Genomic DNA, 12748 nt, shown 5'->3' on the forward strand with positions numbered 1-12748 from the left:
GATCATGAACGTAAACAAGCTCAGGGTGAGCTGATGCTATAAGATGGAGCAGACAGAGCACACAACAGTCCCAAGTGGGGAAGACAGGGGAAGATTCAAACCAAAAGAATGCAGAATTCTCACCACTTACCTATGAAGACAATGGTGTCACTTTCTTGTACCCTGTCTCTGTCTCGGCTTGTGTCTGCACTGTGGTTTCTATGATGAGTAAGTGATAGTCACAAGACAGCAAGAGGCTACTTCCTCCGCCCCAAGCCTCCCTTCATTTCTCACATGAAATGCACGTGTCCAACAGATTGGCCTGGAAAGGCTTCTGTGTGGCTTTTACCTTAATTTCATGAGCTCCCTGTGAATAAATCCAACATATTTGTATAGAGAGTAATGTCACAGGTGCTTGTGTGTACAGATTGCTACACGCTCTTTATTCTTAGTCTTACAGCACAGGCTTCTGGGGAATTCGGGAACAAGTCCAGTCACATTCGCTTACGTGTCTTCCTTCTTCAGTTCCCAGTCTCCCTGGAGAATCCTTTGTTCTGTGCCTCTCGCCAGTGCCCACCTCCAGCACGCTCGCCCTTTGCTCAATTGTACGTTCTTCCTCGTGGTTTCTGACAGAGAGGTGCATTTTGTTTGTTTGCCCACTCCCTCCATAAAAGTAGTGTCTGTAGCATTCAGTGCCTTGCTCTTCCCTCTTCTGCTGTCTCCCGTTTCTCCAGGACTGTTGGGCATGTCATAGACACTCATCTCTATGGGATGACTGAGTGCTCTTAATGTGTGTTTCTGCACATGTCACACTGTCCCAGGGACTGCATTTGCATAGCTGCTTGAGTTCTGTTTACACTGGTTTCCGGGAAGAGGTCCATTGTTTGAAAGAATCCCGGTGTGCAAGATGCAAACACTCTGTGAAGAGTGCCTGTGTCTGCCAGTTAACACATACCTATTGGCTTTAAAATTTAACACAAATTTAATTTCACTGATGATGTTAGCACAGTTCAGTGAGAATGTTCAATAAAAGATCTGCCTGTGCATTATGGAGTCTACAAATTATCCATGAAACATGGTAATGACAACCCGTTTTTCACTTTCCAGAAAAATCATATCCAGAGGCAACTTATCAACCAGGTAGTAAGGTCCATTTCCAAAGAGCGCCTTTTACTTTGAGGAAAAACAAAAACAACAACAAAACTGTAGTGGTAAATAAATGAGAATAATATAAATATTAACTTGTAAAAAGGTTAAGAAGACACAAGTACAGCTCCTTTCCCACCCGTGAAAAGAAGCTAAAGGACACTGTCTGGGGCGAGGCTAATGGACACTGGGATAAAGGCTCCCACTGAAAAAGATGTAAAATCAGCTGCAAAGTGAATGACGGTGGGGTTGTGGCCAGATAAGATCAACAATGTTTTGTGGGGGTTGTGTTTTACTGAGTAGGATTTAAAATCAGCCCACACATCAGTTCCCCTTTATTTTGATAAAGAGGAAGTGTTTAAATCCACCTGTTCCTCCATTTGTGGTTAATGAGTTGCTAGGAAGGGAAGTTCATGACGCTTCCTTAACCAGCCTGGGTACCTTTTATTTAGATTCTTATCATAATCAGTTACTTAGGAAACTGAAGATCTGCCTAACGAAGTATTTAAACTGGGGTTGGAGTGGGCAGCAAAGCCAACTGTGTTTGTCTATGTTTCTAAACTATCTGAGTGGCCAAATGCATGGAAAAAGACTTAGTGTTTATTTTTCCAGATTTCCAGGAGTGATAACGCTATTTTCTTGCCTGTCTTTTCAGACACTGCAAAGAATGATATAATTAAGAATTGTTGAGACCAAGGTTGGATAAAGCACAGGGACAAACAGCCAAACGAATGGAAACACATGAACTATGAACCAATGGCTGAGGGGCCCCCAACTGGATCAGGCCCTCTGAATGGGTGAGACAGTTGATTGGCTTGATCTGTTTGGGAGGCACCCAGGCAGTGGGACCAGGTCTTGTGCTCATTGCATGAGTTGGCTGTTTGAAACCTGGGGCTTATGCAGGGTTGCTTGGCTCGGCCTGGGAGGAGGGGACTGGACCTGCCTGGACTGAGTCTACCAGGTTGATCTCAATCCTCGGGGGAAGGCTTTGCCCCGGAGGAGATGGGAATGGGGGGTGAGCTGGGGGGAAGGTGAGGGGTGCGGGAGGGGGGAGAACAAGGGAATCCGTGGCTGATATGTAGAACTGAATTGTATTGTAAAATAAAATTAAATTAAATTAAAAAAAAAAACAGTGTAACTGCTTTGTTCCCCAACCTTTCGGCTGAAAGAGGATTTTCAAATGTCTGCAAATAAAAGTTCTATAAATTTGCTGAAATATTATTGAGTGCACCCTGTGGGCCAGAGACTGAACACAGTCCTGGCCTGTGTTAGCCCATCATCTCCCTAGAGCCTCGCGCACATCCTTTGAGTAAGGTACACAACTGACCAGAGCTTGTTAAAGTATCATTTATGGGATGCAGAATTACCCAGATGCCTCATTCTAACTTACACGATTTATTTCATGTTGATTCTTTTTTTTTTTTTTTTTTTTTTTTAAGAATAGGAAACTATAAATACTGAGGTAGAATGAGCTAACTTATTTTTCAAGATTGTACCAGGATCAGCTCATGTCACTTCTATATCACTTCCTCATGCTCTGTGGAAGGAAAGACTAGACAATGAGTATAATCTCTGGCTTAACCCTGTCCTGGGCCCCTCAAAGAGATGAGTCTGAAAATCGAAGGCTTGGCCTATGGACGTGGGTGTCACTGGCTGCTGTCCTACTCAGACAGTTTCCAGAAAACACCAACCCTTCTCCTCCAAGACAGTGACTGAAAACCAAGGTAAAGAGACACCGGTTCCGGAGACCGAGAGGACAGGCCCTCAGGCTGTCTTTAGCCTAAAGTTAAGTGGCCAGACAAAATACTTAAATCAATAGATGAATATTCACTCACCTTGATAATCCCCAGCATAGTATCCATTTATCATTTACAGGTACAGTGGTTCTTTAGATAGAAATTTAAAGTGGATTTTGGAAAGCTTCAATTATCTTCCCAGAATTTATTTTAAAGTAAATTTTTATTAGTTCTTTGACAATTTCATACACTATATTTTGAACCTATTCACCTGTCCCTCAGCTCCTCCCAGATCCACTTTGCATTACATACCCACTGAGCTCTGTGTCCTGGTTTGTTTTGAAACCCATCCAGGCTGGAGAGCGGTGACGCACGCCGTTAATCCCAGCACTCGGGAGGCAGAGCCAGGCGGATCTCTGTGAGTCGGAGGCCAGCCTGGTCTACAGAGCGAGATCCAGGACAGGCGCCAAAACTACATGGAGAAACTCTATCTCGAAAAACAAAAAACAAAAAACAAAAACAAAACAATAACAACAACAACAAAAAACCCATCCAGTTCAGTTAGTGCTACCCATATATCCTTGGCTGTGTGACCGTTCACTGGAGCACGTTTATTCACCAGGAGCCTCCCCCTTGAAGAAACTGACTCTTTCTAGCAGCTATCAGTTACCAATAGCTCCCCAGCCAGGAGCAGAACTTTGTGACTACCTCTCCCTTCGATTCTAGGATGTTAATCTGGTCTGAGCTTAGGCAGATCTTTTTTTTTTTTTTTAAAGCAACTTTATTGAAGTATAATTTACATGCCAAATTATACAACCACAATTGTATGTTACCTTGCCAGCCCCAACTCATAATTTTCTTATTTATAGGTTTGAATTTTTTTGGCCATTTTTCTCTTTTTTTTTCAAGTTTTTTTCTTCTTTTTTAATATTTTTTAAATTTTTATTTATTTATTTATTTTTCTATTACCAGCTTGATGCAGTACAAATTCTTATCCTAATAGTGAAATGTTTCACTGAGGCTTGCCCAGTGATTGAGTAAAACCAAAACTTATTATAAGCCACAGTCATCCTAGGGTCCCCCCTGCTATGTAGCCTCCCTGGTTCTGTGGGTTGCAGTCTGATTGTTCTTTGCTTTATATCTAGTATCCACTTGTGAGTGAGTGCATACCATGTTTGTCCTTCTGGGTTTGGTTACCTCACTCAGGTATGCTTTCACAGTCACTGTGAGTACATATGTGCAAGTGTCCTTTTATGTCCAGAAAACACTGCTAAAGTCAATCACCACCTCTGGCTCTCAGATCTTTCTGCCCCTTCTCCCTTGAACCTTGGGAGAGGCAGTGTGATACACCTATCCTGTTCAGGGTTGAGTACTCCACAGTTTCTTATGCTCTCCACCTTGACTAGTTGTGGGTCTCTGTGTTAGTCATTACTACTGCAAAAAGAAGCTTCTCTGATGGGGTCAGAGAGATGCACTAATCTGTGGCTATAACAATAAGTCCTTAGGAGTTGCTTTAATGCTATGTCCCTTTAGCAGAGTGATAGAAACAGGTTCCCCACTAGGGCCAATGACCCATCTAGCTACAGATTCCTTAATAACGGTGCCGGTTATGGGTGCGGTAGGCCAGTCAGAAAAGTGGTTGGTTACTCTCATGACACTTGCACTGCTATTGTGCCAGTGGGTAGATATTACCAGTTATCATACCTCACAAGGTCTGTAGCTGGATAAAATTTATAATTGTTTTCTCTTCTGATAGTATACATAGCACCTTCCAGTACCATGAAGCTAGCCAGTAAGGATGAAGCCTCAAGGTCAGTTCCAGCTTGGTTTCTCCATGTCCTGTGACTCAAGTATGTGATGTCTTCGGCAGCAGAGTCTTCCCTTCAAGTTCTGGAAGTAACCAGGAGAAAAGGCAATAGTCTATAATATTTGGGCGTCTGTGGAACCTCACTGGCCATTTATTAAAATAGAAGCCACTCATTCCTGGCACTGGGCTTTCTATTTATTAGCTGAAGGTGTCTAGTAGGGGCATTGCTGTCCAGGCACAGAGTAACCCTATGGAAATGTCGTTTGTATGTTTATGTTCTAGGATACCTGCAGTAGTAGTATATCATACGACTTTCATCAGAAGGGCTTTATTGTTAGCTATCCTTCCCCATACTCTCACCTACATTTTTTCCTTCCATCTCTCCACCCCATCTAATGCTTTCTGTTCCATCGTTTCTCTGTTCCTCTTTATATCACTGTGTTGTATCTCTCTTCCTGGGAAAGGCCCCCTACCTGGACCCTTTATAATTTCCTGACCTCTATGGATATTCCAAATGAAAAATCTAAAGATTCAAAGCTAACATCCTTATATAAGAGAAAACATGTGATTTTTATCTTTTTGGATCTGGATTACTTCACTCAGAATAACTATTTCTAACTCTACCTGTGAATTTTAGTAGTTTTTTTTTTTTTTTTTTTTTTTTAGACAGGGTTTCTCTGTGTAGCTTTGCACCTTTATGGAACTCACTTGGTAGCCCAGGCTGGCCTCAAACTCACAGAGATCCGCCTGCCTCTGCCTCCTGAGTGCTGGAATTAAAGGCGTGCGCCACCACCGCCTGGCTCCACTGTGTAAATGTACCAAACATTTATTATTCATCCATCCATTGGTGGATATCTAGGCTGTTTCCATTTCCTGGCTATTGTGAATACAGTAGCATTGAACATGGATGAGAAAGTATTTCTGTAGTAGAATACACTCTGGGTATACGCCCAAGAATAACATAACTGGCTCCTGTTGTAGAGCTATTGCTAGCTGTTTGAAGCAATGGCATACTGATTTTCATAATGCCTGCACCAGTTTACATCCGCCAGCAGTGAAGAAATGTTTCCCCTTCCCCACATTGCTACAGCACTTGTCATCCTCTTTTTTTCCTTAGCCATTCTGACAGAATTAAGATGAACTCTCAAAGTAGTTTTGATTTGCATTCCCCTGATGGCTAAAGATACTGAACACTTTAAAAATATTTTTCAGCCATCTGTGTCTCAACTTTTGAGCATTCGCTGCTCATTTTCATTTCCCATTTTTTTTAAACTTTCTTTTATTTTTTTCTTTGTGTCTTCTCATCGTGCATCTCGATCCCATTCATTTCCTCGTCCCTTCATATTCACCACATCTTCCCTTGCAAGGCCCCCTCACAAAATAAAATTTAAAAGAAAAAAAGAATAATAGAGGAAACAATCTCATTATGGAAGCTGTAGTGTGACACAGTGAATCACGCAGTAAACCTTTTTATCTATATATCTTTACTTTCAAGAGTTTATTGCAAAGAGTCATTGGTCTGGTTCGAGGTTTCTGCTATGCCATTGATACTGGGCCCTCACTGGGACTCCTCTTGGATATTCTAATGCTGCCCTGTGTCTTGGAGATTCTGAAGCTTTGTATCTTCAGGACTGATCCCTTCATGTGTTCCAGCAGATCACAGATGGGGTGGAAGTTGTGGTGGGGCCAACTCATAACCCTGGTTTTGGGCCTAGGTAAACTGCTGACCAGCTCTCCCTTGTCCTCACCACCAGGGTGAGCTCTCCATCATTGCCCTGACTAGTTCACCCCTTGCAGTGACGAGCAAGGGGTGGAGCCTGTTCCTCTGCTTTCATGCCCCCAGGGTCAGCTCTCCCACATCTACACCATCTGGGCCAGCTCTACTGCTGTTGCCCAGGAGAGGTGCAGGGGCCACTCTCTAGAGTGCTGCAGCTGATAAGGAGCAGCTCACCAACTCTTATGATCTCAAGGACAGATCTCCTGCTCTTATGACCTCAGGGACAGCTCTTTCACCTGCAGCTGGCAAGGGGGAGGGTCAGCGCCCTTGTTTACCATAGGTGGCAGGGGCGAGGGAGGAGAGCATCTTAATATCGTCCTCACTACCACATGGCAGACAAAGGGTATGTAGCCAACTATCCCACTGTCCCACCCTCAGGGCCAGCTCACCCACACCTCCGCCAACATGGTCAGCACTACTGTGCTGCCCAGCCAAGGAGCAGGGCCCACTTTCCTGAGTGTTGCAGCTAGTAAGGGGGTGGGTCAGCTCCGCTGTCTGTTGAAGGTAGTGAGGGATGAGGGGTAAGAGGGGGTGGCGGGGGGGAGACATATCCTTCCCCTCCCACTTATGCCACTGAATGACGGAAGGGTAGTGGGGACAACTCTCCCACACTCACAACTTCAGGGCTGGCTCACTCACACCCCTGCTAACAGGCTAGGCTCTACTGCACTGCCCAGGTGAGGTGCAGGGCCTGCTCTCCTGAACGCTTCATCTGGTGAGGGGCAGGGACAGCTCTCTCTCTCACTCTTATGAACTCAGGGCCAGCTCTCCCAACTGTCACAGACAGCGAGGGGTGGGGGCAGGGGGCATCTTTCCTCCTTCACACATGCCACCATGTGGCAGATGAAGGCGTACCCCATTTTTAATTGATCTTTTTTTTCTTGATGTTTAGTTTTTGAGTTTATTGTATATTCTAGAAATTAACTCTCTTTCAGATGTGTAGCTGGTAAAGATTTTTCCCATTCTGTAGGTGGCTTCCTCACTTGAATGATGGTGTCCTTTGCTGTACAAAAAGATTTTTAATTTCATGAGATCCCGTTTGTAAGATGTAAATCAGAGGACAAGAAAAGAATAGACTTGGTTTGATCTCAAAATTGTAAGAGGAGATTTTTATTTGTCTGAGAGGTTGGCTTCCCCAAACTCCATGGCTCAACATCTGAGAAATATAGCTGTATATATGTGCACACTCACACATATTGTATTCTGTCTGGTTACTTCCTGCTTGCAGAGGGGCTGTTGTTTGGAAATTTTTGTGTCTGGAGTGACTTCATCCTTTGAGGTAGACCAAGTGATGGTAGTGATTTGATCCAGGAGGGACTTCTGTAAACAGTTTAAAAGACAGAGTAAAAACTTAAGAGTGAGGATAAGAAGTAAGAAAGGGGTGTGTGAGGGGAGGAGCCAGGATGGGAGGGAAACAAAAGTCCACCCTGAGAAAGAGGCTTATTGCTGAATTTTCTGGTCTCTAAATCTGTGGGCCCTGTCTTGAACCAGTTTGGATTTTCTGATGTAGAAGCAGCACTGTTCCTGGAAAGGGCACAATGCTTCCCACTGGCAGCTACCAGGAGGCCTGGTCTTCTTTGATTTCAGGGAACCACAGCAGTCAAAGAATTAAGTGGTCCTGAAGGATGCCAAGATGACTTGAAATTTCTTTAATGTTTCAGAGAGCTGGCAAGACAGGGCCGTTACTTGATGCAAATAAACCCCCAGCTGCTGTGTCTGTTCTGAGAGCTGAAAGAATGCCCTGAGTGTCAAGAAGAGGGATGAGTTGGGTGGTCTATTAGCTAGACAAAATGTACTGTAGTCAAGAAACACTGGTGAGGTGAGGGGAATTTTAGGAGCAGACAGGCAGCAGCAGAGTTAGGCTTGAATAAGGAGAGGCAGAAAAGTAATTTGCTTAGAACAGGGGAGTTCTGGCCCCAGCAACATTGAGAAGCAGAAGTGGACTCAAAGATTGAAAGTGTGAAGGCCAGTGAGGTGGATAATTCTGGAAGAGGGCAAAGGTGGTGATGCTGAGGTTTTATTGGTAAGGTTGGAAGGAAGTGATGGGAACAGACACAGGGAAGTAGGGTCTAAGAACACGTAAGACTGGCTTGTGAAGTAGGCTTTTTCAGGACTGGTAAGGTTCCCTGAGAAGACATTGGGAAGAACATGCTTTATGAGTTTTATGAAAGCTGAGAGGTATAGCCTGTTTAGCAAAGTCCTTCCCACCATTTCTAATATCCCTCAGTATCATACTGGTGATGTAAAAGTGGTGGAATAGGGGCTGGGGATTGAGGTAAGCCAGACTAGGAGCTGAGCAGGGAATGCTTGCTTAGCAATTTGAGACAAGTGAAGACACACCCATCAGGAGGACAGAGAAAAAGACCCCATATAAAGTAGAGGGGGACTTTGGGAGCCTGGAAAGAAATCCACGTTCTCCTAGAGGACTGATGGTTTTGCTTGTTTGTTTCTAGAAGGGCTTTTCCCCCCAACCCCCATTTTAGGGTTGGTCAGTTTTGTAGCAGGAGATCCTGCAGAGCATTGCATCTGGCTTAAATTCTGCAGTGTTAGCACCTAGGCTTTGAACTACCTTTCCTGATGCTACCTTTTGTTACTGGTACCTTTTGTTTGAAGTGTTTGATGATTATCTGAGTTCTTCCTGAAGGATTAAAAGTTTTGCAAAACTTGATTGTTGTTGTTTGGTTTTTCTATTCTTTTTGGGGCCCACCACCCAGCTCCCACATAAATACACAGAGCCTTTTTTTTAACTTATGAATGCTTAACCTTAGTGTGGCTTGCTGGTAGCCAACTTTTCTTAACTTTAAATTAACTCATCTACCTTTTGCCTCTCGGCTTTTCCTATTCTCTTACTACTGCAAATCTTACTCTTACTCTGTGGCTGACTGTGTAGCTGGGTGGCTGGCCCCTGAAATCCTCCTTTTTCTCTGGCTTTTTTTCTTTTTTAGCTACTTCTTCCTCTTCTCCCAGATTTCTCTTTCTATATATTCTCTTTGCCTGCTAGCCCCGCCTATCCTTTCTTCTGCCTTGCTATTGGCTGTTCAGTTTTTTATTAAACCATCAGGTGTTTTAGACAGGCACAGTAACACAGCTTCACAGAGTTAAACAAATACAACATAAACAGAAGTAACACATCTTATAATTATATTCTACAACACTTGGTTATGTAGGTACTTGGAAAACCAAGAAGTCTTGTGACTGAGAATTGCTCAGGCATTTGGTTCCTTCAAAGGAGTTCAGATAAGAGTTTCGGTATGCTGAAATTGACTTGCTAGGGTGTAAATTGCATAACAGTAATAATAATAGTAATAATAATAATAATAATAATAATAATAATAATAATAGCCTTTTGGGAAGCAATAGGCAGTTAGTTCACCAGAAACTGGTTTGTTTACTGCTCTGCTAAGCCAAAATTCATCCTGGAGTGATCTTAATTTTTCCAGGGACTGGCTGGACACAGTTTGAACATGGATAGATATCTGCTTGGCCCACAGCCTTTGCTTTCTGAGAAAACCCCACACGACCTTCTTTTTTAGGATGTTAGGCTTTTGTCTCAGGTAAGGAAGAAGCTAGCTGTCTTGGAAGTTTGCCATCTTTATTACCTAGTCATGGCTCCTCCCTGCATGTGTCTGCCTGTCAGGGATCTGACTAACTCTTAGTTTCCCTTTCTAAGAAGGTCATCCTTACTGCTTTTGGGGGGTACAGACCACTCTAGTTGCTTCTGAAGTGGCCAAAAGAGTGATATAGAAGGGTAATAGTTGAATGCCGTAGAGGAGTGTTTGTGTGAGGGGCTGCAATACAACTTAGCAGATGGCAAAGAACTAGAACATCAGAGATCTGTGTAATGAGCACGCACATCCTTAGAGAGGGTTACGTGAATGAGGGAGCATGAGTAACAAAGAGTGAGACTGTTAGTGCTCCTGTAGTTCCTGCTGAGGCATAGGAAGAGAGTTGGGACAGTTTGGCCCTTGTTGGAGAGAGAAGACAGGCTTTGCTTTGCCATTGTCATTAGAAAGATGGATGCTTTTCTGGTACCAGAGCCCCATAGAAGCTAACTGTGTAATTGGCTGATCAGCTCTTGGTTACATGGGACTCCTGCAGAAGGAGTGAGTGCCTGGAAGCTTTGTAAGGGAAGCCAGTTAAAGTAAACATCTATATGACAATTTTAAAGAGACGGAGTCCCATGTGGTCTGCTTGCCTTTCCTTGTCTTGCCTTTCCTCTCCTTCTTTCTTTTTTCCTTTCTCTCTTCTGCTCCTCTAAATATGATTGTCTAGCAACGCTGCAAGAACATCACTCAGGTCTCCTGAATAATTTCCCCAAACCTGTGAATTTGATGACAGGGTAATCTGATAGCCTCCTTTACTTAGGCAACATGGTTGATTTGGCTTGTTATTTTCAGTTGCAGGTAGGCTTTGCAGTGTTGATCTGAGAGGAGGTCATGTCCTATATATGGGTAGATTTTTTTTTTTTAAATCAAGGCGAGAATCATTAGTGAGAAATGGTTGTCCAAATAATATCCCCTGTGGTTAAGTATAATGTCTAGGGACCGTTAAAGAAACACACTGATTTTTTTTTTCTGCCAGAAAGCTGGCTGCTTTCTGGAGTTTCATGGGTGGCAGGTTTTACTGCTCTGGTTTTGGGGTGGGAGGTTTCTTTATCATTTGTAAATTATTGGTCATAATGTTTGCAATGCTAGGGTCCTGTTCAGAAAGTCCTTTCATGTGCCAGTCAATTCCAGGATAGCCAAAAAAAAAAAAAAAAAACAAAAACAAACCCAAAACCAAAACCAAAAACCCAAACAATATAAAACAAAACAAACCAACCAACTAACCAAACAAACAAAACCCCCAAACTAACCAACCAAAGAACCTGCTGGAGGTATCACCAACCCAGATTTCAAGTTCACTACAGAACTATAGTAATAAAAGCTGTATGATATTTGAATAAAAACAGCACATTGACTAGGGGATTAGAGGACCCACATGTAGGTCTCCCCCCTCCCCCACATTCCTACAGTCAAGAGTTCAACAATACACAGTGGAGGAAAAACAGCATCGTCAACAAATGGTGCTGACTCAACTGGATGGCTAGGTGTAGAAGAACAAAACCCAGGCCCTTTTCTCTCACTCTGTGAAAAACCTAACTTCAGCCAAACTGAGGACCTCAACAGAAGACCTGAAACACTGAACCTGGTAGAGGAGGAAGAAGGAAATATGTTTCCCCAAATTCTTTAAGCATCAGGCAAGTGGACTGCTATGTAGCTTGGTAATAGAGTGTCTGTGAGATCTGGGATTTGAGGACCTGAAAGAGTAGGGTGGACTCTAATGCTGCAGACAACTTTACTTCATTTTTAGTGGACTTTCATACATGAGTGTAACAAAGAAAGCAATGATCCAAGGAAGGTTGTTTGTGTTCAGAAAACTTTGGTTAGGAAAACATGTAAATAAATGCCAGTAAGCACATACTAAATATTAATAGAGCAGCCCTTTGACAGAACTTACTCCGAATAGACCAATTTAAATACAATTGCTTGGCATGTACTATAGATTATATCTGAGAAAGCATGAAAGCAAGGCAGAAGGCCATATCCAGATTCAGTGCACACTGATCAGATTGGGTTCTACGGCTATGTTCTGATACCCAACAGGAGTAAACATGTCTCATAGATTGAATGTAAATGTTTGTCACAGGAGGCACAAAATCATGTCCAGGAACAACAATCCAGAGAACAAAATGCACTCGAGGTAAAAGGCCCTCTGCCTTTTTTCCCCGGAGCCTCTCTCACGGTTCTCCAAGGCATTATTCACCGTGGGCGATTCTTTTGATCATGTTCTGACATTAGAGGTCTTGCATAGCATGCATGAGGCTGAGGCCCTGGGTTTGACTGTCTCCCTGGTACCACAAAGAAAAAGGAAGAAAGGAAGAACGAAAAGAGAAACAAAAAGGAAAATGTGTTAAAATGACTTGGATGTTTATGTATTTCCACATATTTTGAAAACAGAGTCACCTGAAGAGGTGTGTTTTCCTCATGAAATATAGAAAATGGGGCAATTATGGAGCATAAGAATTTGTGTGAGGTTTCCAGGACTTCGCACGGAACAAAGGACAGGAAGTACTGATGCTGTGTTTTTTGTATGCCTGGCACCCACTTTCTATTTCAGTTTGCCAAGGTCTGATGGGCAGCCAGCAGCAGATGAAGTGCTGGACCAGCTAGGCAGCCTTCAGGGTCCTCGCTATTATTATTGCATCCATGTACCTGGAAAATGTACATCAGGCAAGCACAGGGATAGCACCAGGCTACTTTC

At 43.2% G+C, this 12748-nt stretch overlaps 1 protein-coding gene across 4 annotated transcripts in view; it reads right to left on the reverse strand.

Annotated features, from left to right (window-relative positions):
* The window catches only part of Hpgds (hematopoietic prostaglandin D synthase), a 33973-nt gene extending 33187 nt beyond the window's left edge, over positions 1–786 (reverse strand). For 2 of the 4 annotated variants that reach the window (XM_059257908.1, XM_059257911.1), the window contains exons 1-2: positions 488–786; positions 131–198 (exon numbers count right to left, since the gene is read on the reverse strand). The gene's annotated coding sequence lies outside the window, so the exon portion shown is untranslated. Of the gene's footprint in view, positions 1–130; positions 448–487 lie in introns of those variants that run through there. The other 2 variants (XM_059257909.1, XM_059257907.1) reach the window with 2 other exon arrangements.
* Positions 787–12748: the final 11962 nt, after the last annotated feature.

The sequence above is a fragment of the Peromyscus eremicus genome, chromosome 3 (genome assembly GCF_949786415.1).
Source record: "Peromyscus eremicus chromosome 3, PerEre_H2_v1, whole genome shotgun sequence".
In the NCBI taxonomy this organism is placed as follows: Eukaryota; Metazoa; Chordata; class Mammalia; order Rodentia; family Cricetidae; genus Peromyscus; species Peromyscus eremicus.